Consider the following 27,400-nt stretch of genomic DNA (forward strand, 5'->3'; position numbering starts at 1 on the left):
AATGATGATACTCACTTGGAGATAAAGGGAAAATAAATTAACTTTGGAGACCTTTCTCCATATCAGCTTTGACTGAATGAGCTTCTTCCAGCTACTTTTAATGTGCTCTCAGTGTTAAGTTTCACTGAAGAGCATTAGGAATGTAAAGCAGTAGAATTGCAGCCATTAATTCAAATATGTTACATTAAGCAGAAAGGAAATATCAACAAATACTCAGAATAGTAAAATTCACAGGACTTAAGGACTGAGAAGATCATGAAAGTTTCTAGTCTGATCATAGGCCTCTGAATTGCTCAATGTTATCTTCCTCTGACTTTAGCAGTTAGCCAGAAATCCAGACTCTGTTGAGTTGTTTAAGTCAGAAGGAAAAAGAAATTGATGCTAAATCCTATTTATTTTAAAAAAATGTACAAAGCCTTCTTTTCTTCAGTACAACAAATATCAAATGGGGAGAGATGCTATCTTTCCTTGAAGCTCTGAGCTCTTTTCTAATCAGCACTTATCCAATAGCTCTCTCCTGGCTTGGCTGTGGGCTGTGTTCCCAGTTCTTGTTCTGGCTTTGTCTGCTGCTCTCTTAGAGTTTGTTTTTTTTTCTGCCTCCATTTCACAGACGCGTACAAATTCATAGACAACATTCAGCCGTAGTTACACCAAACAATCTGAGAGAGGATTAGCAAATCCATTATAATAATTTATCTTTTTTTGAGTTCTTGTCTTCCAGAAAAATAGCTCCAGAAAGATATCATGGTTTGGAGACATCAAGAGATAGAATCCTCTGCTTCCTTTGGCTGGCTGTTGATAAATTAACCACCCTCACTGTCAAATCTCTGTGTTGTATTTCTCAACTGAATTTTTACTGGCTTCTGTTTTCAGCTTCTGCTTATTTTCATTTGTTTGTTGTTTGTTTGTTTGTTTGTTTTGCTTTCTCTATTATATTTAAGGACCTTCAGTACCTGGTGATTACTCCCTATGAAAGTACTTATACAATGTGATCAGTTAATCTCTCAGCATCCTCTTTAACTCTCTCACTGTAAAGCATTTTCTTTAGCCCTCAAATCATTTCTGTGGCTCTTTCTCGTATCTTCTCCAGTGTGTCAACACTGTGTGAAATGTGACCATCATAAGCATTGCTCCTATCAGTACCCCAGACTGAAGTAACTCATCTCTATCCTGCTTCTCTTCATTACTCTTCTATGTCCAACAGCTGCATTAACTGTTTTGCTGAAGCACTGGGAGTCATGTTAAATCACTTACACAGTATAGGCCCTACACCCTCCTGAGGCGTCACTGCTTTCAGGGATATAGTCCCAGTTCTGGAATAATGAACTTTCAAAGAAAAGAACCAGTCTGTTGTGTTGTTTACATTCAGAGTAGAAACTGGTGTTGTGAGAAAATGCACAGTTTTATACTTGAATTTATTAATACACATTTGCAATGAGCTGATGTAAATTCAAATGGCTATTGCGTGTAAAACTGGAAAGCTTAGGTTTCATACAAAAGAGCTTTACACAAATACCCATGGTTTTGAACACTGGTCCAAGCAAAATCTTATTCCATCACAAAGATTTTTAGAGAGACCATAGGGAATAAATAAAGAACCTGCTCATTCGCCTACTGGAGAAATTTTTTGTCTACAGGGTCATGAACTAACTTGCATTATTATTTGAAGTTAGAGGAAGAGAAAAGGGTAGACATCTTTTTAGCATTATATAAAGTAGCTAAAAGATAATATGAATCAGAAAACAAAAGATAACTCCCTGGGGACCTCCATTTTCTGGGGGCTGTTGTAGTAAAAAACAGGTGGTTTGTTTCTTTTAAACAAATACTAAGCATCTGGAAGAGCACTGGGAAGTGGAAACCCAGATCTGAGATAAACAGAGAGACATTGGATGTAGTCTGAGAGTTTGCATCACAAACCCCGTTGTGCTGAATGGGAGAACTAAGTTCTCTGTTTTCTTCTCTAGTCTGGAAATCTGAGCCAACCAGAAAATAGTAGAATTTCGGACCAATCTGAATAATATTCTTTCCACTATGTTCTGGCCTTTACATGTCTATATGATCTGCCAGTTCACAATGTTGCATTATTTGCGCTCTGTGTCTGAACTGTCTTATGTGCAAAATAGGAGTAGATAAATAAAATAACTAGCCGAAGATCTGATGGCAAGACAGAATCATTTGGGTAGTTTCTATTTGGTCACATCTGTCCATATATAATCCAGGATATGCAACTGGTCCCCTTAGAAGAACTCCAGGTGAACTCCAGTGTACTGTCACTGGATATTAATTTCAATAGAAAACCTTCATAAGGATTGCAAGTCCTGTTTGACTGCACCTGTATTTTTTCAGAAGCAATGATTCTCTCTTTGATCCCTCAATGAAACACATGCAGGATCTTTTTTTCAGAGGGATAAATAGGAGATAAATATAAAGCTAAGTGAAGGTAAAGCTATAAATGAAGCTAAGTATATGGCCCTTAGTCTGAAAGCTGCTTTATACACATCCTCAATCCCTGTTTTATTTCTGACAAAGCCTCCCTAAAATCCATGGCTATGACAGAATTTAAGGCGACCAGTTTAGGCTCAATTTGAGGTATGTATTTGGCCAGTCTTTATTTAAAAAAGAGGTGTTGTTTAATATATTATGTTTTTGTAAAATGTGTTTTGGAAAAGAAAAAGATTTACAATAATTTGAATTAGAGTGTTCATGAGATTTAGAGATTATATTCACTGACTAGTATTTGAGCTTATTTAAAAGGGATTCCACAGGCTTTGCCAGGATCATATATTTTGAAAAATCTATATCAATGTACTATTATTAATATCTTAGATTATTAAAAGGTACATTAGAGTGTAGAAGTAAAATAAGAATTAAAATAAATTTTCTCTCTGATGTTCCAACAAGTATAAGTTTATTTTGGCCCCAGTAATTTCAGGATCAGGAAATGGAAAGGATAGGATACCTCAAGCAATTCTGAAATGTGGGATGGATAAAAAAATCTCCCTGATTTTGTAGAGAATGTCGAAATTTTTTTGTCAGATAGTATGGATATGGATGACAAAATATTCTTGTTTTGCTAAGTTTGTAAAGTCAATTTGGCTGAAAAAAAATCTAAAAATAAGAACACTAAAAATGGATTTTTTTTCTTTTGAGGCAGTATTTTATTTTCAATTACACCTACATTTAATTAATTTAAAGAGTGGAAACTGAAACCCCAAGCCCCTATTTTGGTAGGTAGGAAAGCTACTTTTGTTTCTGTGAACCAAAAGCCTCTTTTCCCACAGGGCTAGTGCTGATTTTGGAGACTACAGCTCCATACTGATACGTGAGGCAGCTGAGAGAGGTAGCCACCTGCACAGGCATTTGTGTAGAAGGGGGCAAGAAACCCAGCTGAGGGCAGGTGGGGGCCAACATGGGCTCTGCACTGCAGTGCACCGCCATTTGCCACGGCCCTGGCACCCATGAGAGCACCCACCTACCCGCGTGCAGTGGAGGCCTTGGCCTTGGCCGAGCGGCCACAGGAGGACACAGTCCTGCTGGAGGTGAGGGTCAGGGTGACTGCCCGGCCTGGCTGCCCCATGGCCCCCCCTAGCTGCCCTGCCAGTATAGTGACTGGGCAAGTTTCTGAGGACTGGAGGGAAAACAAAATCGTTCTTCAAGAGTGGCAGGAAGGATCTGGGGAGCTACAGCCAGGTCAGCCTCAGCTTGGTCCCCAAGAAGGTAATGGAGAAAAATCCTCCGAGAAACCATTTCCAAATCTATGAGGCACAAGAAGTTGATTGGGAGTAGTCAGTATGGATTTGCAAAGGGGAAACCATGCTTTACCAGCCCGATGGCCTTTTATGACAGAATGACTAGCTCAGTGGTCAAGTGGAGAGCAGCTGATGTTTATCCTGACTTTAGCAAGGTTTTCAAGAGTCTCTCATAACATCCTCACTGGCAACCTGATGAAGTATGGACTAGATAAGTGGCCACTGAGGTGAAGATTGCCTGAACTGTTGGGCTCAAAGGGTTGTGATAAGCTGCACAAAGTCCACCTGGAGGCCAGTCGCTACTAGTATACCCCAGGGGTTGATGCTGGGCTAATAGTGTTTAACATCTTCATGGATAACCTGGATGATGGGCCAGAGTGCACCCTCAGCAAGTTTATAGATGATACAAAATTTAAGGTATAGAAGCTCCAGTTAGAGATCTTTTCTAAAGATGCCACCTTGAGCTGATGTACAGTAGAATAATCCAAACTTAAAATGCCAGGTCTCTGGCAGCTGTACATAGAACAGGTGATCTGCTTGGAAATCTTATTAAAATGATATTACTGTTAAGGAAGTGTTCCAAATGCAAAGTCTTTTTTTTTTTTTTTTTTCCTGCAACTTCCTTAAGTTCTGGTTTTGGATGAGAAATCCATGAGTGTTATTCCCCTTTAGATCTGGATAATGATTTAAAACCTATAAAAATATACTAACGTCCCTCTGGTCTAGAAATTACTACACAGCTAGGTATCATCAGACCTAGCAATAGCAAAAGATTGGTATCTTTTTAATAACAATGTGGTATTTTTTTTCTCTCAGCAAAAAATATTGATAGTTCTCAAAAACGTAACGCAAAGTCTTGGTTCAAGTTATGGTGTGCATGTTCAAGTTATTTTTATCTGAAGAAAATTCTTCCTGTGGCTCACAGAGTAACTGAAGCTCATGCCTTCATTGTGACACATACTATGCATTCCTTTCTTGGAGAGTTAACAGTGAATGACATTATCTGTGATTCTCCAAAATAAGTTCATTCCAAGAGTGTGGGCTTTTGTAAGTGAATAGTTAGTTTGTGCAGTGCTCAAAGGACAAATGTTTCATCATGCTTGCATAGAACTACAGGAGTGTGTGAAATATTGCCTGGGATTGTGGGTCTTTGTGAAAAGGGTGATGCTATGTGCTGGAGTGTATACATACAATGGCTCTGATTCTGTCCTCTACTCAAATAATAATTCTTTTTTCAGGAGCAGTACTAGAAGTACTGCAGTGTGCCTAAGACCTCAAGGGAAGACCTCCTGCAAAGAACCTACAGTATAAGTGAGTGAAAGCGGATAGCCAGGGACAAACAGAGGAATCCAAAGAGGCAGTGAGGCAGCTCTACAAAACAGGCAATGGTTTCATCACACCAGTACCTAAGTCATGCTTTCTGCAGACTGAGTGGCAAGAGTGATTACTAAGAAAGTGCTTAAAATAGTTTAATGAAGTGAACTTGTTAGCTGGAACCTTCTCCCAAACATGAAGGAAAGCATGGGAGAAAGCATGAAGATGATATCATGAAGACAAAAATATGACAAGCGATAGGAGCAAATACTGGCGGTGTGTGAGGGAATGAAAGACACAAGGACTGGTGTAGCACTATAAGAATCTGTCATATAGTCTCATGCACTTGCTTTACTAGTGTAAGCAGATATCTGCATTATATGCCTTGCCCTGGAGAGGCTGTGCAGCTAGAATCCATAAAATTTAAATGTACCCTGCATATGAAAACCTAAAGAGTGGTCTGAGTGGCAGATGAAAGTCCAAAGCGTAGATGTGTTATACAGGCAGAACGGTGGTCCAGTATGCACGAAAGAAACTGTGCTTGAGTGAAGAGAGATACTAAAGAATCAGGCTGGGATTTTTGTTTGGTCTAAAGGAAACAGATCTGCCAAAAAGACATCTTTGTGAGTTGTCTGTTCTGAGATAGTAACTGAATGAATGTTCGTTAATGAGATTATCCCGGTTAGAGGTGGTAGTTGAGTTGATGTTTGCACATGAGATTACCCAGAAATATGGTAGGTGTAGTAGGCTGGCTGTTTTTCAGTTCAACATTCTACTTTTGGAAAATGCCAGTTGGTAAAAAGTGCAGCGTTTTATAGAACAAATTAATTTTGAGTGTCAAGAATTTGACAGCTGTTAAATATAAAGGAATTCTGATTTATGGAAACAGAATTTCAGTTGACTCACCAGGATTTTGCTTGGAGAACTTGTCTGGCAAGAAATATTTCTTCTTTGTTCTACTTCTGAGTGGAAAAAAATGGTGAAGAAGTCAGTGAAGCAGAAATTCTGGTTCTCATCTAGGCTGGACCTTGTGGCAACAAAAAGTTGTTGCCTGTGTTGAAAATGGCAGTCCATCCATGGAAAATAAGGAAGAGGTGCTGCTTGCTGGACCAGGAAAACATCATTAAAGACTTTAAAGAGTGTGGTTTCCATTGAGTAGATTCTGTGGTGAGTGACAGTGCTAGGAAGAGTGGATCAAAGACAAGGTCACCTCCCTCAGAGAAAATCAGTTAGGAGCCTGTGAGAAGACAGAATTTGAAGCATGGGGAACCCATACAGGTCATGGCTCTATTCCTTCCCCTCTAAGGACTGCTTTCGACTCCTCCTCAAAAGACTAAATTAGGTCCCTAGAATTCACCCTTCGGTGGGAGACTTCATAGTCTGTCTAAGGCTATTGGGAAGGAACCTATGCCAACCTCCATTTAGTCTCAGCCAGCAAAGAAAATAACCTCTTCAATATAAAGAGGACAGGACCCTTTCATGCTGCATTCTGCCTGCTCTTTCCTAACCAGGGCCTGTGTAGGATGTTTTCTTGAGCACAGGCAGGTCCCTGGAGGCTCTGCCAAACTGCAGAGCAGAGCTGGACCTTGGCATCACCCATTCTCTCCTGATCATTTCTGTGCACAGCAGTAGCAATGGAATAAAAAAAGCTGACACTCAGAAGTACTGTGGCTTTCTAAAATATATAGTTTTCTTGCACTGGTGGCTTTTTGCATTCTATAGCCTTAGTATTATTTCATTTTATCTTATTCTTGGTGCTTTCACCATTTTATAAAGTTGTATGGCAGACAAGATGGGAAAAGACATCTCACATTATATGCTCAATAAATACTGGAGGAATCTTATATGCCAGTGTTTTGTGTTCACCAGAAGCATGCAAACTTGTCCTAACTGAACTCTTGCTAGCAATTTTCCTTATTGGAAATTATAATCATACGCGCTGCACATGATATAATCATGGGAAAACCTTTTGTGTGTGAACCAGCTGAGTGTGCTCACAAGGGGAAGAATTCAGTCCAGCAATGCTATGCATTTAATAGCTTTATCCATTCAGCTTTATAGCTTGCCATTGGGTGCAGATGTTTTATGGCTTGTAACAGCTTAATGTGTCCTGGTGGATTACCCTCTAAGTTTTTCTTCATCAAAGCACTTGCTCCAGGTAACTGGAATGTCAGATTTAAATGAAGTGCAATGTGAGAATGGGGATTGTCAGATTTTGAGTGAAGCATGCAGTGGTGCTAAGTAAAGTTTTGAGCATTTTGTGACATTTCCATGGCTCATCTCACATGATCTCTACACCTCTCCTCTTTTCAGTGTGCAAATTAGTGTGGTGAAAGAGGTAAAATAGTCATGCACTCTATTCCACTACAGCACACAGCCAGGCTAAACAACATCTGAAAAAAGAGAGAAAGAATGCTTCGCTTGAATTCAAAGTCAAACAAAAGGATGTAAGGGATGGGGTAGCCCCCTTCTATCACCCAGCGGTGAGCAGGCCCCTTATGGTCATGCTGTTAACCAGCAGCGCTGCAAGCCCTTGCCTCTCTCTTCTGCTCCTCCTCCTGCTATCCACACCTTCCTGGGGGCCAACAATATTCCCAGCCCTGCTTCACCTTTCTTTCCAGAGATTTCTTCTATCTCTCTCTTCCAAACACATGTACTATTCCTTCCTGCCTTTCCCCCAACCATTCCGTTACTCACTGCTGGCTCTGGCTTAGTGCTGGCAAAACAACTGAACCCTCCGTAACGCTTTTGTTAGGACGCTGTGCTGAGCAGGCAGGGCATGGCATGCTGGTAGTCCCCAGAGTCTTCAAGTACCTTCTTTTACTCCTTTTGCAGAAATTTACTGGAGCAATAAATCTGGTGCAATGATGGAGAAAAACTAAGGCAGGGAGTCTCTGGAGAGGGGGAGAGGAAAAAAGAACACAAACAGTGAAATAGCGGTTGTGCTCCTTTTGCATGTCTCTTGTCTTACTGGCATGTTTTTCAATAAAGCTGATGTAGTATGAGAGGGGAAGGGGGAAAAAACCTTTCTGAGAGTGGATGCACTGCCACAAAGGTCCCACATGGCTGTAAAGTCCAGATTTCTCAACATCTGGAAAGCCAGCATTAAGTAGGTTATCTGATACCTAAAGAGTCACAAAGGTGGCACCGTAAATGATATCTTTTCCTGGGGCAGACAATGAGGCAAAGATAATCACAGTGCCAAAAAAGACAATGCATGTCACACCGAAACAGAAAGAGTACAAACCTCCAAGACCTCACAGTGTCTCAGAGAAGAGACCTTCAGCTTTTTTTGACAGGTTTTGCATGCTTGACTATTATTAACCCAACAAAAGGTTGCACATGCTTATTACTGAGGTGGCAACCTCCCCTGGTTCACGTTTTTGTTTGTTGTTCTAGGAGCAGTGCAAAAGAGCCACTTGTTTTCTGTCTTTGCACATTTAAGCTGTGATGGCTGGAAAAAAGGTTTTCAGATTAAAAGGATAGATAGTGAACTAGAAAACATTAATGGACTTGAAATGAAATCCTTTTATTTTCAAAAATGGGTTTTTTTTTTTTTTAGAGGTCCTTAGGGTGTTATTCTATAAATACCACTGAGCAAATAATTAATATCACTGTTTGTACCAATAAGATGCCTTGGTTTCTGTTAACAGAATATCTGAAAAAATATCCCATCCTTCTGGCTATCATTACCATTTGTATTTTTTTAATGGTGAAAGCATATAGGGATCCCAACTAACATTATTGCCCCACTGTGCTAAGAACTGTTTGGGCATGTAATTTGTGGATTTACTGGCTTGAAATGACTCAAGCTGATCATATTTTAAGCTCTATGGCTTGTGTTAATTTGTGCTTTGTTTGGTGTCTGCCAACTGTATTTCTTGATGTATATAATATTGTTTTTTGTTTTTTAGCTCTGATGAAGAAAACTCACAGCAGTGTTATTCCTATTGGCAGCAGGCCGTGAAATTAAGAAGTTCAGAGGGAATTCCAGTGTGCAACCTCAAATTGTGTTTTCCATGAGTGTTTCATGTATGTCACAATGAAAGTGAAGAAGGAAGGGCTGCATGAATGTGACTTTGTGTACATCTGTTGAAAATACGATTTGAGTAGTGACAAAAAGGCTTTTTATGCATTATTTATTCTTCCATAGTTAAATATATCATGCTCATTTACTATGGCCGGTAAATGTGAACCTGCAGAAAGGAAGCTGTTGAGAATAGGATAAAGGTCTTGCTTGGGGAAAGCACATATTACCAATAGACTTGGGTACAGTTACTGTGCAGTACTGAAGTTAATCTTGAGATGATGAAGATTCACTTAGGGGAATTGTGGTAAGCTTGTAATAAGAGTTATAGCAATTTGTAGCTGTTGCATAAATGCAATTATTTAGATGGAATGTTCACAATAGTGTGCTGCAATAGTAAAAAGCAATGATAGCGGAAGTCATCTTCTTTTCTAACTTATGGTCTAACAGTAGTCTAAGACACTCTGTACACTTCATGGAGAGATAAAAACACTTTCAGAAAGTGATTCATCTCATTTTAAGGTAGGTGTCTAAAACGAGGGAGATGAAAAGCCTATTTCTCTCCCTGAAGGAATGTATAGTGATTTTTAGACTGAATCCCATCCTTACAGGCAGGCCAAGTGGTTAAAGTAATATGAACACCTGCAAGCAAACACACTTTGCATGTCTTAGCACTCTGCCACTGCTATAGTTAAATGCAACATAGTAGTGCTTGACTTTATAACTAATTTCCTTTCAGATGAAGCATAAATAGCTCATCTGATGAATCAGTCATAATTGTACTCAAATGCATAGCTAAAGCTGGGACTGAGACGAAGTCAAAATGTATCCACACATCTAGGTAGACCAAATTCTGTACCAGTATGGACATCCATTTAAATAAGTGAGAATGTGATGGTTGTAGGATACCTGTCCACTAGATCCTAATGCAAGAGCAGAGTCTAATTTATACCCCTGGAAAATGTTTTGTGGACAGCTGAAGCAAAAATTTACTGAACAAAGAATATAGTATTCCAGCCTGTAATAAATTAACCTCTGCCATGCAAACAGGTTTCAGTTTGCATATATGAAGTTTGTATTAAGTTAAAAAGAACTCTAGTATGACTGCAAAATTCAGATTTTTTTTTTCCCTGTTGAGATTCAGAATCTAATGTTGCAAAGATGCAGAGCGTTTTCTGGACACTGAATCCCCTGATTGTTTTCAGGAGGACAGAAAGGCACAGTGCCTTGTGAGACCAAGGTCATGCAGAACATCTATATCCGAGCTACTGTGTTCCTTAGATGCGTAAAATTTTGAAATGACTCCTAAAACTATTACTTCTTTTACCCTTAACTACTGCTTCTGGCTGCCAGGCAGTGAAGAATCAGGTGTCTAATCTTGGCTGATTGGCCGGGCTCCATCTATAATTGGTGGAGACAAGCACTTCTGAAGGGAGATTCATCTGGTCTACTGAGATTATGAGTCACATTTTTCCTGTTTCATGTCCCTGGCTATGTGTTAGCACCCCTGCCTCACTTCTGGCACTTTTCAGTTGCACTGATATCACTGTTTGTCACTGCAGCATTAACCAAGTGACTTAAATGGTTTGGGTTAACAAAACAAAAACAAAAACAAAAAAAAGGGGGAAAAAAAAGTGCACTCCAGAACAGATCAACGATTAAAAGGAAATCTATTCACTGTCTGCACCTTTTTTCGGGGGGGGGGGGGGGGGAGGGAGAATCTTAACAAAATCATTAATTTTTAAAGCAACAATGGCAATTTATTAGGGAACTAATTTAAATGAAAAATGTGCTTTTAGTGTGCCCAGACATTAAAGAAGAAAAATAAAAGCAGGTGTGTTAGACAAAATTGTCTCCTTAATAGTTCTCTTTCTTAACTTCTCTAGTTCTTCCCTTGCCTGGTCCAGCCCTTCTCAAGCCCTGCAGATCCTGGGGGAGGGAGTATGTACTAAATTCCTTTCAGCCTTGGTAAACATGCTTTGCACAGTGTAAAACAGGCTAGTGTTACATTGGTTTGCTGGACCCTTCTGAGTCCTGAAAAAAAAAAAAAGGCAAAAAAAGGATATTTCACATCTGCATTTTACTGAAGTAGCTACAAGCACTGTTTATTATGGAAGAATGGGACAATGCTCAGGATTTTGAAGCAAGAGGAACTGACTTGAATTTTTTGGCCTCCTGTCTCCCCTCCCTCCTTGCCTGAAGGCCAGCTAAATGTGCACACATTCCCACTGGAGGAGGAGACATATTCAGCATGCTTCCCCCAGCTCTGTGCTGGGTACTTAGTGGCAGGCAAGCTACATGAGGGAAATTTTACTACAGATGCAGGAGAACTTGTATTTCACATTCTTTGATGTAATTCTCTTGCAAAAGGGTTCAGCCTTAACTTTTGCACATTTTAGTGGTACATGGATCACTTTGTTGCTGGTCTTAATTTCACAGCTCCTCCTTTCTCTGCTTAGTCAATGCTGTTTCACACAATTGGTTAGAATCTGTAGTGGCAATAGTAGTCATAATAATGAAAAACAATGTTTAAATAAATACTAGATTTACAGTGAAGATAATGGATGCTACTTGTGACTAGAAATTTATTGTTGTGGATATGTGAGTCCCTGCAATTGTAACCCTGTTCTGCCCCACATCTGCTTTAGAGAGACTGGGATCTCTAATGTTATACCCTCTTTGAGCCTATAAGTAAAGCTGAGCTCAGCTGATTGCTTATACAGGGAATTTAGGTTTTTTCTTTGCTCTCAGGATGTGTGAGAGCAGGCCCTCTTTTTTTTTTTTTTCCCCCAAATGCATTCATTATTAAAATTTCTTGCCACTGTCTCCTCTCTCGCATCCTGTTGCAAGCAGTTTGCTGCAAGTATTTGACATTCGGAATTCAAGCTGTTAGTAACTAGCCATAGAAGTGGCTTTGTCTCTGCTCTTTAGGTGGCTAAATGTGACTCTTACGAAAAGGGGAAGGGCTTTGAGAATCCACTGACGATTTGCTTTTCCCTGAGAGAGGCAGCAGATAAACAGGATTACGGTATTTGCACAGTCTTGAAATCTGGGTCGACTAGGTCTTGCCCAAGGCATCCTTCTTATTTAACTACAAGATTTGATTGACTGAAGGCAGTGTCAACATTTAGTTTTCTATCCTCACCTTACACAAGCTAGTCATCTGAATGTACTCGGTCCAAAATGCAAAAGGTGTGGTCAGGTTTTTCACCTGGTTTGCTAATTGGCTCAGCCCCAAGGCTCTGATAAATGACTTGAAAAACACTTTTGCTGTACGCAGCAGTTTCCCAGCTATCCTGAAGTTCAAACTTTAGTTGTGCTATCGATCATGTCCTAATAATGGTGGAGACTGAACACAACGGCTTGAACACATGGTTTGCCTGTGTACAAGTTCTCTCAAGGGCTTAGTTCATGTGAGCAGCAAAATGATGGTGTTCAACTTCACTGAGCACATGGTGCCTGTAACTCAGTGTATGCATGTGCTCCCCAAAACTGCATGCTGAGGCTGGGATTGCTCAGGAGTGCTCCGTGGGTGGCAGCTCTGTGTCCCACCTTGCCCTCAGCTCCCGGCTCGCTTTCCTTCCCCTGAGCAGGCCTTGCTCCTTTCACTTGTGCTGCTGCACTCTCAGCCAGGCCCATCAAGTGATCTGTGTAAAAACCAAACCAATCCTGACCCCAGCACCTTCTTTCCAGGAAAAATAACCCAAACCCTTAAGAAAACAACCTTTCAAGGCAGATCCGTTCTTAGATCCGGCTTAGTGCACAACCATGCAAGCACTTAAGTTGGCACAAATGGAGGGGACGTAGCTGTTTGTGGAAGGAGATACGTTGTGTAATGTGACAGTATCTTATACTGCATTTAAAAGTCACGTGAAAATGTAGCCTAAGACTGTGATTGAATGATAAAAAACAGTGGCAGTTCTGGCCTCAGCAGTTGATTTTGCCTCTCTACTCCCATTTCTGTTTTATTTTTTATTTTATTTTATTTATTTTTTTTAATTGGATCAGTTTCCTGTTATGGTTCACAATGCAACCTCACAAATGGTTGTGGTGATGGAAACAGGAACAAGCATCTGGGAGTGTGTGGGGGGCAGGAACAGTTTAATCCACTGCTGCTTCTGAACATTTGGTGTCACTGACCACAGCTCAGTGTTTCCGTGCATAAACAGTATAACTGTATCTACTCATCCAGTGACATTTCACAGGTTATTTTAATTCTAGATAGATACACTTGTCTCTGTATTTATTTTGGTCTCCTTTGAAACTGTGCAATGAGCAAGTAAAAATAAAGGTATCAGACTAAATTGTTTTATGTTATTACCATCCGCTCAAAGAGAACACAGTCTTATTTAGCTTTTCTGGGCAATTTCTTTGAGTTAATGCCCAGAAAACTAGAACTGGGCTGAAAGGAAGCAAGTAAGACACTTAGCTTTGAATGACTTGTGCGGACTGTTCACTTGGGAACAAGAATGGAAAAATAAACCACAGTTTATCACAAAAGATCTTTGCCTTACTGCAGCAGTAAAAGTGATAAAGCAAAAATGTATTGATTCTCTGGGTGACTGATAAAGCTACAGCACTGAAAGGATTCCTTGCAGTAAATCCAACTTTAATTTTTCCATCCAAATGTCCTGAATAATGCAGCCTTCATCTGCTGGTCACCTATGTGCAGTACTGCTAGAGAGGATGACATTACTGTTTATGCAGGATATGATCCTAAATTCTTGTGCATCACAATTCCCATCAGCTTCACTGTGCAATGAGTGTAGTATCCAACCTGGAATGTTTACTTGATAACTTGCCCATTGCATAACAATAGAAAGACTCTTTATTGTTCTTTTTTTTTGCCTGTGATTCTCAGCCTACTGAAATTACTGCTGAATTTCCATTAAACCAGAACACTAACATGTGCACATGATACATACACATGCATTTTAGACTGCCTGGCACTCTGAACTCATTGTATATTCATTATGTTTTCCTTGTGGCAGAGTCCTCTTACCCAAGGCCACTAGGAAATATGCTATGTCAAAAGATTTCTGTTGCATGGGTGCATATGTGCATATATGTGTAACATGCATGAACGTGTGTAAAACAGAAAGCATTAGATCTCTAAAGAGCTGTCTCAGTGTAGGTCTGCAGGAATGGTATCATATCCCACAGCCCTGCCTCCCCCCTTGTACTGTGCAGGATAATAATGTGGTGGAAACCTTGTATCTGTTGGGGGAAGGGTTTAAAAGCATCATACTGAGGCTGGGCATTCTGCCAGGGGGAAGGGATAGAAGTGAAGTTGCTCCTGGAGGTTTTCTTTTTTTAGACAGTGATTACCGAAGGGGAAAGCAGGCCAGTCATCATGGTAGTACAAAAAGAAAAAAAAAAAGTATTTACTGTGGGCTATTGGCAAATCCTTAAGTCTCACTTTAAGCAAGAATTCCTCAGCAGAAGGAAAAAAAAGCATAAAATGGTTTTGTTTAAAGAAGATAGTCTGGTCTCACCAACTGTTTCAAAATCAGTGATTAAGATTAGTGATAGCATTGCCATTTCCCTTCTTCTCTCCCAAACATGCACACATGTATTCACACTCATAAAATGTGTGTCCTGAAGGGCCTAAAGAACTGAAGAAAAGGAAGCTGCAAAGGGAATGTCTTTGAGAGTGAGTGATTTATTTTTAGTTAAAAACTGAAAATTCAGTGTATGCAAGTCCCCTTTGAGAGATAAAATAACAGAGCTACAGAAATGGCAGGTCAGTAACTCTCATTTGCCCTGAGCTCACTACAGAGTCATTCAGCTTCCTGCTGCACTGAAATGTGGAATATTTATACAACTCAGAAGCGCTGGCATCAGAGACAAAAGCTTCATGTCTCATTGGCAAGGCAGGGTTGTGAAAAACCCTGATATTTGTTTTTTTGGGGAAAGTGTTCTCATAAGCCATGTAAAGCCTGTCATTGTATTAGCACTTGGGGACAAGAATATCTAGAAGATTGAACAGCCTTTTTCTGCACCTAAAGAAAATCATAATTATAAGGTTTGAATTCACATTCCTTGTTAGATGACAGCATGTTTAGAAAGCTTATGTCCCTGTTAAGCTTCTGACTTTTGAAATTAAATTAGGCATGGCAGAGGGAGGGCTTGGGGGATGAGGGAATATTTTTTGGCAAGTGAATATAAAACTGAAAAGCCAGATTTGCCAAGCATTTTTCCAGGGATGTTTGCCTGATTTGCATGTCCCCACTCAGTCTATAACACAACCTCAGTGTAAAACTGATGGGGAGTGGTAGGGAAATGACAGCTGTGGCTGAGGAATTAAGGGCAACATGAAAAATATTTGGGTTTCTCTGCTATAAACTAACTGATGCTGGTGAATCTGTGGAGCTGTTTTTTTCCCCCCTCCCCTCCAGGAAAATTCTTTCATTTTCTTCTTTTTCTTTTTAGTAAATGCTTAAAATTAAAACTGTGATTATTACATTAATGGTAGTTGGCGAACCTTGGAAGGAGGTATCCAAAAATTTGGAAGCTGACCCAAAAGCACAACAGAGTACTTTGGTCTAGAAATCAGACTAAAAATCTTTCAAGATCAAATTCCCTTGTGAGATTCCCACTTTTAGATGTGCAGAAAGCATCAGGAGGCTATTCTTGCAAATCATAACATTGCAGTAATTCTCACTGCAGGAATTACAGTTCTGTGTGAATATTAAGATAAATAAATAGCCAAGCTAAAATGTTTGAGTTCATTTCAGGCAATGGGTCTCTATTGTTGATACACTTTCTGAGCTGTTTCCTTTGTCTTTAGGCCCTGATTTAAAAAAGCATTTTAATGTATAGTTATTTACGTATTTAAAGCCAAACAGGTGTTTGGGGATTTTTTCTATGTAGATGATTCAGAGGAAGGTTTTCAAAAAACAGAGCTGTCTACAGAATAAGCAGGAGAGTCTGCCCCAGGCTCCATCTGTTTAGAGAACAAAGAAAGCACTGCTTACTGGTCTGCCTGAAAATCCAGCCTGCCCAGTAGGAAAAGTGTCCAGTTTCTAGCAGGACTGGGCCCATGATTTTTGTGAAGATTTTTCCTTAATTAGCAAGTTGTGCTTATATAGCAACCATGTACAGGATACAGGGCTATGAGCAGCAAATTCGACACTGTGACTCTTGGGGAAAAAGTCTTCCCGCAGTATCATCAGCTCAAAAATGTCTTAAATGATTACAATGCATTCAAATCATTTTTACACCATGGAAACATGGAAAGTAGTTGAAATTCTGATTTCTGGAGGAGAACTGGAACTTGTCTTGATCCCTTGCTAAAAGGCATCTTTTGTGGTGTTTCACTTTATTCAGAGACTACAACTTTTGGCAGGAATGAGGGCAAACATAAAATCATGCATTGTTTTCTGGACACCTCATGATGCCAGTGAAACTGCAGATAAATCAAGGAAGATCTAACATCATGAAGAGATAAGAATTGATTTATGATAGAAGATTAAAAGAATCAAATTTATATAGCTTGCCTAAATTAAATTAAATTTTAAATCATGATAAAAAAACACTTAAGACTGAACAGCAAGGACAGACACATTATTTAGGGTTTTTGCAGAGAATTACTACTAGGAATAACAGGATGAGGGTAAGCAGTGGAAAATGTTGGCTGTGCATAACTAAAAATGGTCTACAGCAATATAGAAGAACAGGTTCACAAGGGAAAAAGTTTCACAAATTATTAAAAGTGGATTGGACAAAACATTGGAAAACTATCAAATCTCTATTTTAATATCACATTCATCACTATGATGATCACATTCCCTTCTAGAGAAGAAAATTTCGCTTAGTGGCCCATCATTTTCAATTCCAACTCTAATTTCTATTTTTTTTCCTGCCTCTACTATCTGTTTCTTCTTAAGAAATGTATACTGGTCTCCCACCTAATATTCAGTCTGTAATCAGTAGTATCTCAGCTGTTATTTATTTCCCTTTATGTCCTTTCTCACAGAGATTTCTGAGGTTCCTATGGTATGTGATTTTTGTCAGTATTATTTTGCTACGTCCTGTCTGGTGTAACAAGTAGGGGCACTCTGAATGGGCGATGAGACTGTACTATCAACTAATAACATTAGAAGAAGTTCATATAGTCATAGAAATTGGAGACAGAAGAGTTAAATCATCTGGTCTGGCTGCTGCCATTGTTTCTTATTCTCAGTTTACATACTTTTGTCCAGGCTTTGTGAGTTTAGCCTATATTTAAATATATTGCATTGACAGACATGTTATTTCTTTTTAGTGGTCCTCTGTTTATCTGCTCTACCTTCTGTTTTACCCCAAATCCTACCTTAAAGAAACTTTAATCTTTGCTGCTCCTATCTTCCTTCCTTACTCCTCTCTTACCCAAACTTTATACTTTCTTGTCTCCCCATTTTAAATCATTCCTGTTAACAAAGTCAAAAAGATCTGCCTCTCCTGGCCTTCCTCCAATATGTCAATATCCTATTGATAATATACAGTACACAGATCTAAACATGATGACTTTGGCCCTGGTCCAGGAATGCATGCATTTAACTCTAAGCAGGTAAATAATCCCCTCAGCTGTGTTAAATTAGAGCTTTAAAGCTGATAATATAAAGTGCACATGCCCTTATCATCCACAGGTACAGCCTGGGAAAGAGAGACACCTAAAAGGCTGCACAGTGTGAACAGGGGAAGCTCACGCAGGAAATCAGTTCCTGAAGTTAACTAGCTATATCCAGTTTGTATGAATGTGTGTCTATGCCTTTGACATCTCCAAGTTTTGCAGCTGCTGAGAAAGTATTTGGAGAAGGGACAGTCTCTCAGATTAGAGGATGCTAGCCCTAGATGCCAATCCAGCTCCCACCTAAAACTGCCCTCTGTTTAGCACTATTGTTATCTCTGAATTGTTCCTGGCATCTTCAAGGCTTGAATAGTTCTACTGAGATGTCAATAAACTTCTGAGCCTTATTCTACTGCATAAGAAGTCTGCACCTATCTGCTACTGAAATTCAATTATATCACAACATCTCCCTCTACTACATTCATTTCTTCTACAGATTTTGCGATTCTGTCTGCGCCCCTCTTGTTGAGCTCTTCATTTCAGGAATGCAGCAGTGTTCACAGTGTTCTGTTATTACAGCTCGTAGCTGCACTGCCATGTGAGGGTGTCTTCCCTCTTTCCAGGAGCAGAAGAAGGATAGGAAATGCTATAACCACCTGGTTCTAGCTTCCTTCTCTCTCACCCTGAAAGCAGTGCTGTATTTGCTTTTCTCCAGTCTCCCAAGACCTCTCCAAGATCCATCTTTTAAATTCAAGCAGTTCAAGCAGTTGATTTTGCTGTTCTGATCACTGCTGAAATCAGATTTCCTCACTGAGTTAGTTATAATAATGCCCAATCTCAGATGGCAACAGAAGCCATTAGGCTACACAAGTAAATTGTTCCTGCACTGGCACATTCTACTTCTATTGAATTAGATCTTTGATTGTGTTGCCCAGTTTCTCAATTTTATTATTTATTTCTCATTTTTTCCCTATTATTGTTCTTCTGTGAAAGAAGAAATTTGACTGAAAAGTGAAATCATATATTTTGCCCTCACCACAATTTGAAAATGCTCTCACAGGTATGTACACATTTCCTTGTGCAGCACTTCCATTCCACCAGATAAAAGGACCTTGCAGAAGCATCTGTTCCCTTGCCCCAGCTGTCTTATGTACAATAGTGGAGACCTCCAAAGCAGCAGGACTTTGGGGAGGGCAGCCAAACTTCAGTGATGATCCTGGCAGCCGCAGGCGAATACCGAATTGACTGCATATGCAGTGAGAAAGTGTTGAACACACTGCTTAGACCTACTAGCTGTGCGTACACGTACGTTTGCATATGCAAAGGAGATACAGAAAGAAAATAAATGACTGCCTCTGCTAGTGGCAAGGGTAAGGGGGACCACTTTTGCTGGGACATCACTTGTAGCTCATCCTGTAGCTGTGGCAATGTGATTTCTATAACATACCTGTGGTTTGTTTGTAGCACATGGAACCATTACATTGTGTACAAGTTTGATTGGAAGTACCATTGTTTTCCTCAGTCTCCTTTAGCTTAATTAAATTAAACAATTTAGTGTCAGTATATTTGGCACATGCAAGCCTCTTCTCAGCACTCAAGTGAGTGGATCAAATCCTCATATTTTCATTTCTTTCCCTGTCTTCCATAAGTGGCTTGTTTGGCAGATCCTATGGCAAAACCGAGCTGTGCTGAGCCCTGTAGCATCCAGGTGGACCTAGAAATCACTGTGTAATCATGGATTTTTACATGAGTCTTGTCCACACAAGAATGATAAAGTAGACTTCACAATAATTCTCATGGTACCCTGAACATGAAGTTTTGCTGTATATCATCACCTTACATCTGTGGAAAAGGCAAAGGCTCCAACATCTGGCATGATACCTGGTACCTGCAGCCACCAACTGGTGCAAACACAGTAAGAACAGGGTGGGAGGGGAAATTTTAAACAAGGATGCTAAGGACATCCTGGCCTTCATTAACATGAAAATAAGATTTCTTCCTGCCTCTGCTTTTGTAGTTTCATGAGATAAATTGGGTCACTTATGAGAATTAGTTTATTACTGGGACAACTCACGTTCTGGAAAATAAAGAATATACCAGACAAAAACCAAGTCTGCCTTTCCTATTTCAGAAAAGTAACTTCCCTATTTTCTGAGTCCATATGGCAAACAAATGCATACCACTTTTTGCTAGTGTGTGAAATGTGGATATCTCAGCCTTTATGGAGGAAAGGTTTTTTTCATTATATAGTGTATGGCTAGCCAACGACTATCTGCAGCTCATTGTACTTTATCCTGAAGCCAGCAGCAGATCTCTTATACTGAAAGGCTGTTGTTGGTTTAGTTATTGGTTGTAGCACATTTGAAACAAATGGCTTAACTACAATTTATCCAAGTCTATAATTATTCAAATTGCTTGAGGGGCTCTGTAGGTTTCATCCCCAGCTGGAGTTCTTCTTCCTATTTTTATTTCTTTTTCTTTTTTTAACGTAAGGAAAAAATATCATGGAAAGTGTTAAACAAAATACACATTACTTTCAATTTTTAGAATAATCTAATGTATTGGTTCAGCAATCCCTATTAGTCATTTCATGTCATACTACTACAGTAACCTTTGCTAGAGAAGGATATTTTTTGACTTCATGTTTCTCTCTTCGTTCTTTTCTTTCTTTTCTTTTTGACTTGCAATTTGGAAAAAAGAAAAAACAGCTAGCCATAAAATAAAATAAAAAGGTGACTATTTGAAACAGCATTGTAACAATTTTTTGTCTTCTTGGATGCATATATGCTGCTTGCATTCCTGTACTCTTTTTTATGAAATTCCTATAGCTGTTGGAAGATTTATTCTTTAACTGTTTGGAAAGTTTAAAACCATTGCTTCATGATATAGGCAGAATCCTTTGGGTCTCTTTTAATAACAACTTATTTTTCTATCCTTCTTAATCAGAATATGATTCCTTAGGTGTAGAGTAACAAAATGTGACATGCAGTAATGGACAGCTATTAAGTAGCTCCCATGGAAATACTGACTAGTCCAAAATTCTTGGCAGATGAAAAGTATCCTAGCCTCCTTGGTGAGAGGATTGTATATTTAACTTTTCTAAGTAATTAGTGACCATTTATAATATGATATCTTGTAAATTACCAGAAATAGATACTAATACTATGGTTTGTGGGAAAACCTGGGAAATTTCAGTTGCTTAATAACATACAGCAATACCTGGCACACTACCTTTAGTGTTTCATGAGATACCTAATCTGGAGAGGTACCATTACAGTTATCATTTTGCCTTTCACATTCATATTCACTTTAGTTCTAGTTTCCTTCCATCACTGCTATGAATGGAAGACATTAGTGCTAGAATCAAGGTTACATAGTACTTGATCTGAAGCTATATTTTTCAGAAAGCAAACTGTACAAACTATAAATATCTGACTGGCTTCATGTAAGAATATTGCCTGCCAAACTCATACTGGAGTGGAAGTGAGTGTAGAAAAAGTTGATCAGTTCAGTCTCATTTTGGATCTCAGGCATCACCTAATCTGTTAAATCAAAAGAAAAAGGAAGTTTGACTTTTCTATCCTTTCAGAAACAGGACATAACAACTGCCATGTAGATCCAGTCTGAGGTCCCCCTGTCCCATTATCTGTTTTCAGACATATAGGTGGGGGAGATCCTGAAGGGTTCACTTATGGGAAAACAGATTTCTTCTGGAGTGATTAGAAGCATAGCTGCTGGCCCACTACTGGATGATACTCTCTCGGGCCCCATTTTCATACAGTGGCTCAAAATGAGCCATCTCAGTCTGTCAGGCCTGTTTACAAACAAATCCAGGAGGATCATCACGGTTCTTGAAAAACAGAAGACATTAGGAAAGGAAAAGTTAGAATACATTGTTCTTTCAATTTTTTATTTCTCTCTGAAATAAAACAGCTTTCAAAGTTAAGCTTCAGTCATCACTGAAGCCTGATCTAGTCTGGTGTTTCAACTAACACATTATACTTGACATTTGCAGTGGACTGGGAAAGCACTCTTTGTCATTCACCATGTGCCTGCTGAGGGGTGCTGAGCTGAGTAGCCTCCACCTTAGAGGGAAAGACATGGTAACACAGTCAGTTGTGATCAGTGAAGTGTAGCCTTTAGTTGCATCTACACTACGTAGTTTTTCTGGAATAGTTATGTCTATAAGGAAGGTAAGAAAAACATACAGGGATATATGGCAAGCTTACACCAGAAATCTTCCCCACACCCAGGCAGATGCAATTCATTTTTTGTCTTGTTTTCTGCATAATTATGACTAAGTGTCAAAATATCTACTACTTTGGCTTCTAAAACAGTTTTGGAAATTATTTTATGGGACTATTACCAAACTGAGACTCATGCAACCTCCAAGTTGCTCTGTCCCAGAGGGGATACTGAGATAAACAAATCAAAATGTCCAAGGCCTTTGTGTGAGCCTTGAAACCAGCTAAACTATAAAACAAGAGTGCTCCATGAGTGGCTCCTCTGACATAAGGTCAATGTAGCTTAATCGTGAGTAGGATCAGAAAAATTCCTGTTATCCATTTTAAGTGCATGGAAAGACACAGAGACTTATTTCAGTTAGGTTCTATATAAAAAGTGAGTTCTGTTCAATGCAATTGCTTTCATTTACACTAATACAAACAGAAGGAAGATTGAACTCATTTTTCCTACTCTGACTATTTTAAATAGTTTGGTAAAACTAATATGTCTATATCTCTTACTATCACTTCACTGTGGTGGTGTTTTATAAGCAGGAATGAAATTCTCTCAGCAGTGTCCCTGCTGGAAAGATTGTTCCCATTTCACAGCTGGGGAGCTGAGGCATGTAGGTCAACAACCTAACGCATGCCCAATTTTTACCACTCTTATAAAAGACTCTTTAATTATTTCAATGAGAACTGAAGATAGAATTGCTTACTTCTAAGCCAAAACACATTTTGCGATTTGCCTGTAAAGCAGCTGTGCCCAAGCAAATGACTCAAGGATATGTGTAGAAAAGTCTTAGCCTTAAGTTTCAGTCTTGCAGAACTTTTTTGAATTCCTGTGACTCTTACAGTCTCTTTACAATCTGGGGCACTGAAACCAGTGGCAGCATGGAGGTCAATTTCTAAAAACACCGGTAGGGCTAGCACAGAGCTGGTTTGGGGGCTGTGCCATCTGGAGAGAGATGTTGGTGGCTTCCACCTTCTGGCACTCTCTGAGTTCTGAAAACAGCGGGAGCTTCTGCTGTGTACAGATGCAACTTAATGATGATAGAAAAAGGTAGCATATTGTTTCTGTAAGGGGCAGTCTCTCATGGATCCCACAGTGTTCCTACTAGCATGTTTAACCTCTAATCTGGGAAAGAAAGATACCATCTGGTACACACCATCCTTGAAAGGTTGCTGTCCCCTGCCTTGATGTGTACCTGGAGAGCTCATGTAAGTGCTGCACTGAGTTACCCATGCTCAATGAACCCGCCTGGGCCCCAGAAGAAGCAAAGCAACATTAGTGTGATGCACTATCTGAGTTAATGTAGATGACTTTGTGGCAGGGCTAATGAGCTGGTGCAGAATGCTGTTTTAGCCTGGCTATGTTGCTTCCAATAGTGGAGCTGGCTTAGAGCTAGTTTAGGTATCTCTGTTCAGATCTATACTGGGTCATATTGACAGATCCATAATCTCATAATATTTAATGAAGAATATTTTGTAACTTGATTTTAATTATCTCTTTGGAGAAAAGATCACACTTTCTGTCCTGCAGAACCAGCACTTGCTTGTTATGCAATGTTAATTTTATTTTTGCTATTAATGTGAGAAGGATTCTGGCAAGAACGAGAACTTGCTGTTAAGCTCTCAAAACCCGGATTCATGATACCTTTAACATATTACCTCAGCAGTCTGCTCCTTACCTCTGAATCATCTCTGTAGGAGAGATGCCAGGAGGGAATGTGTGTCCACTCTTCAGTCAAAATCTGTGGTCAACTAGCCTATTAATTTAAGCCATCAACATTTTCAGTACATATTACTGGGTAAACCGGCCTGTGGGAGTACAGTGCTGCTCCATTTCTGACCCAGGCTGGTTCCCCCCTCCTTAGGCTACCTGGTGTCCCAGAGCTTTTTCAGGATCATCTCACAAATGTCAAATGTGGTGTGGAAACCTGACTCCATACTGCAGCCCAGAGCTCAGGGGACCTGCGTGCCTCCTGAGTAGCTGAGACTACAGGCACAGGCCACCACACCCAGCTTTCTCCTTAGAGATTGTCAAAAATTGCCAACACTGACTTTATTTCTAATCATAAGGGCAGGATACTGGAAACAGTTTTCAGTGAGCAAATATCATGCCTTGGATTAACCTTGCTGGTGATAATGCACCTGCTGCATGAACATGTGGCTCATTCTGCTACCTCTGGGAAAGAGATGAGGTGAGACCTACAGGTGTGTCCTCATGAGTTACTGCTGAGTGTGTGAATCAGAGCCCCAGGTCCATTGGTGGCACCTGAACTTGCAAAGAAACTAATTCTTCCTTATCCCAATTCTGCAATTCTTCAATAAGAAAGAAAGAGGCCTCTCAGAGCCAAAATAAAAGTGTGAGGTAGAGAAAAGTTTTAAAAATGAAGCAGTGTTACTGGCTTTTGTGTGAATAGGAACAGAACTAACTGGCTGCGACTTTGCTGTGTTTGGAAATCTCCATCCTATTACTGCTTTCATTCCTTCAGCAGGTTGTGAATAAAGCTATTTTGTTTTTAAAAAATCCCCATATACATGCTAAAATGTGCTTATTTCATTTTTTAAAAGTGCCTGTAAAGTAACTTTGGAAATAATTGTTCCTGATATTTAGTTAGGTAGTGTTTGAAAAGCACTTTGAAAATGAAAAATGCAGTATAAGTACTAAATATTCTTGCCTAAGGTTGATTAATTAGGGACAGTAAATCTTTCATTAGCCCATGTGATAAATGTGACCAACTAGACTGCACAATCTATTAAAGGAAACCTGGGCATATATTTTTTCCTTGTGCAAATGGATCTGGAGCTGATAATCTGGAAGTTGGAGAATTGTGCCTGCTTTGTAGCTTCTCATCCCCTTTTTATTCAATGTTATTGAAGACCTTAGCAGAGAATTCAGACTGGCTTTTCAGAGCTAGCAGAGAGAAGATTCAGGGCATGAGAGCCAGCTGGACTCCTTCAGAAGCTTCCTCTTTCAACTTCACAAGAAATTGTTAGACAGTAAGGCTACAGCTATATTAGTAAATCAAATATGCCCAGCTCCCCACCACTGAAGTCACCTGGCATTGAACTGCCCACATCCACACTGTTAAATGCATTTACCCTGTGAGACCAGGATGGTGGCAGCCAGACACGCTAATGGGAAGAGTCCCTGGCCTGTGCTAACTCATGAACTCTTCCTGGAAATTGAGTGAGTGCAAGTTGGCCAGGGTCAAAACAGCTCTTGAAATTTATCTGTGCAGATGATCGAGGTTCAGGGCCTGTGTCTAAGCCAGCCCAGCACTGTTTAATTTACTGGTACAGATGTAGCCTAAGAGGCGCTAGCCTCAGCTTCAACCTACAGTACTTACCTTTACTGTCTTTGGGGCACCTTTGACTGATGGAGAGGCACAAAGCTGCTTTTCTACAGGCCAGATTGTGTCATATGATGTATATACCTTGCCTACCTCTCTGAGCTGTGGCTGCTCTGGGACAGCTTTTGTAATAATATCTGGTCTTAAAGGGCTGATGAAGCTAACTTCACTTGCATTGCAGCATAAATGAAATGTGAATGATAGATTGCAGGACTACCTGGCGTCTTTGACAGGTTTTAAGTGAGGCTAAAGTATAAAGAACAAATGTTCTTACCGCACCTAGACCAAATATGTGAGAGATCTGTGCTAGTTCTTGCAAATATGATAAGTGCCCTGAATAAACTGACAATTACTTTCCTCAGATAAAAAGTCTAGAGAAGCCTATAGAAAGAAGGCAGAAGACGAAGGAGGAGCAGAGCATGAGGAGACTGCATGAGAGTCTGTGGAAAATATAGAGAGTGCATGTGGCTGTTTGTATACAGGAGTTTGCTTGTGCATTCTTGTACTGTGGCCTTCTAAGACTGGAGGAGTAAATTTTCTCCTTGGAACAGGGTATCACATCAATTGTTGACATCAGCCTGCTGGGGCTAGCATGAAGGACTGTTCTGGAATTGTTGCTTTAAGAGGGCAGTACTTTTATATATATTGCAAGATCAATGACTGGTCACTAATTATTGATTGACAAAAAAAAAAGAGGCAGAACATATGAAAACATCATGACTACAGAACTGAGAATAAGAACTTTGCTGTAGAGTATAGGGAGAGATCTGCAGTCATGGCAATTTGGCCTGAAAAGAAAATACAGAAGCCTTGATTTTCCATTCCAGTTTACGGATCCTAAAATGCTAAATTCAGGTCTGTTTGGAAAAGCTTGTCATGTATCCCTGAAAATGATCACAGAGCTTCAAATAGATAAAGTCTTTGGCAAAAGCTTTGGTTCTTTTAGACTCTGTGAACAAGCTGCAGTGAGAAACGGTACTGAAGCTATGGTCAGATCTAGGAGTAGTGAAAATAAGCCAAAAAGTAGGGCCTTGGGTCTCACCTTTGTAGCTCTCTCAGCATTTCTCTTCCTCCCCCTCTATTCTCCAGATCCAACCTGGTGCAGCTCTCTGAGAGAGGGGTCTGTGAGCGTGGCTGCTGGACTGCAAATGTAGGGGAAAGACTTAGATCATGAAGGGGCTTCTGGAAACAGGGAGCTGCTAGATTGGTTCAGCTGTCCTGCTGAACTAGTGTGTGCTTGCTTCTTATTCCGTTGTGCCTGCCCTCTCACAGCAGTCTCCCATGCCAAAACATTCCTGTTACTGCTTGAGTAGCAACATGATGCATTTTGATGACAATACAATTCAGCAAGATGGTTCTGGAGAACTCCTTAAAACATTCCTGAGAAGATGGTGAGCTGGTTTGGTAGGAGCTGATGAAGTGGCAAGTCACCTGGTGGGAGAAACTAATTCATGATGTTCGTTGATAGGAAGCAGTGAGAGAGAGATTCAGAACAGAGAGGCAAGGACTGGGAAGAAAACAGAGAGACTTGGAGGACAGGATCTTTGTAGTGTCGAGAAGCAAAATATCCATACAATATGCAATTTCCTTGTCTTTTGGACTTGTAGAAACTTCTGAAATCTGATTAATTAAAGCATGCTATTTAGCACCCTGCTTTTGATTGATCCTTCTCTTAAGAAAGTGTGAATGAGATGCCGAGGTGTAAACAAGAATCATACCTCATGGTCATACCTATGGCGAACTACACATACCCATTCTGTTAGCATAATTCACTGACATGTCAGGTGCTATATGCAGCATTTCATTTATTTTAGCAAGTTTCTTAGTTGCAAGAGCTTCAAAACACAGATTCAATAGAACTGGAATGTTTGCCTTATTTTTGCACCAGGAGTTCTTGAAGATACAATATGTGATGGTATGTGCTTCACAGTTCTACGCAAGTTGGTCACAAGCTATCACAAGTGACCTATAAACCAGATTTATTTGACACTAAATTCAAGCTGAAAACAACTTTCCAAAACCCTAGAAAAGGCAATGAAACTCTATATTCTCACTCCAAGGAGGCATGCACACACATTCAAATATGCATACTTTTATGCATAGATATCATCATGTATCATATTCTTGCTGACCATCTGTTTGCTTACTGTGAGCTCTGAGATGATTCAGTTGCTATG

The 27,400-nt window shown here is 39.8% G+C and overlaps 1 non-coding gene across 1 annotated transcript; it reads right to left on the bottom strand.

The window, feature by feature from the left end:
- Positions 1–23,892: 23,892 nt before the first annotated feature.
- Positions 23,893–24,033, bottom strand: LOC112996233 (U4 spliceosomal RNA). The gene has a single exon (XR_003262381.1). It is a non-coding gene; the product is annotated as a U4 spliceosomal RNA (small nuclear RNA).
- Between the last annotated feature and the right edge of the window lie 3,367 nt (positions 24,034–27,400).

The sequence above is a fragment of the Dromaius novaehollandiae genome, chromosome 3, assembly GCF_036370855.1.
Source record: "Dromaius novaehollandiae isolate bDroNov1 chromosome 3, bDroNov1.hap1, whole genome shotgun sequence".
Taxonomy (NCBI): Eukaryota; Metazoa; Chordata; class Aves; order Casuariiformes; family Dromaiidae; genus Dromaius; species Dromaius novaehollandiae.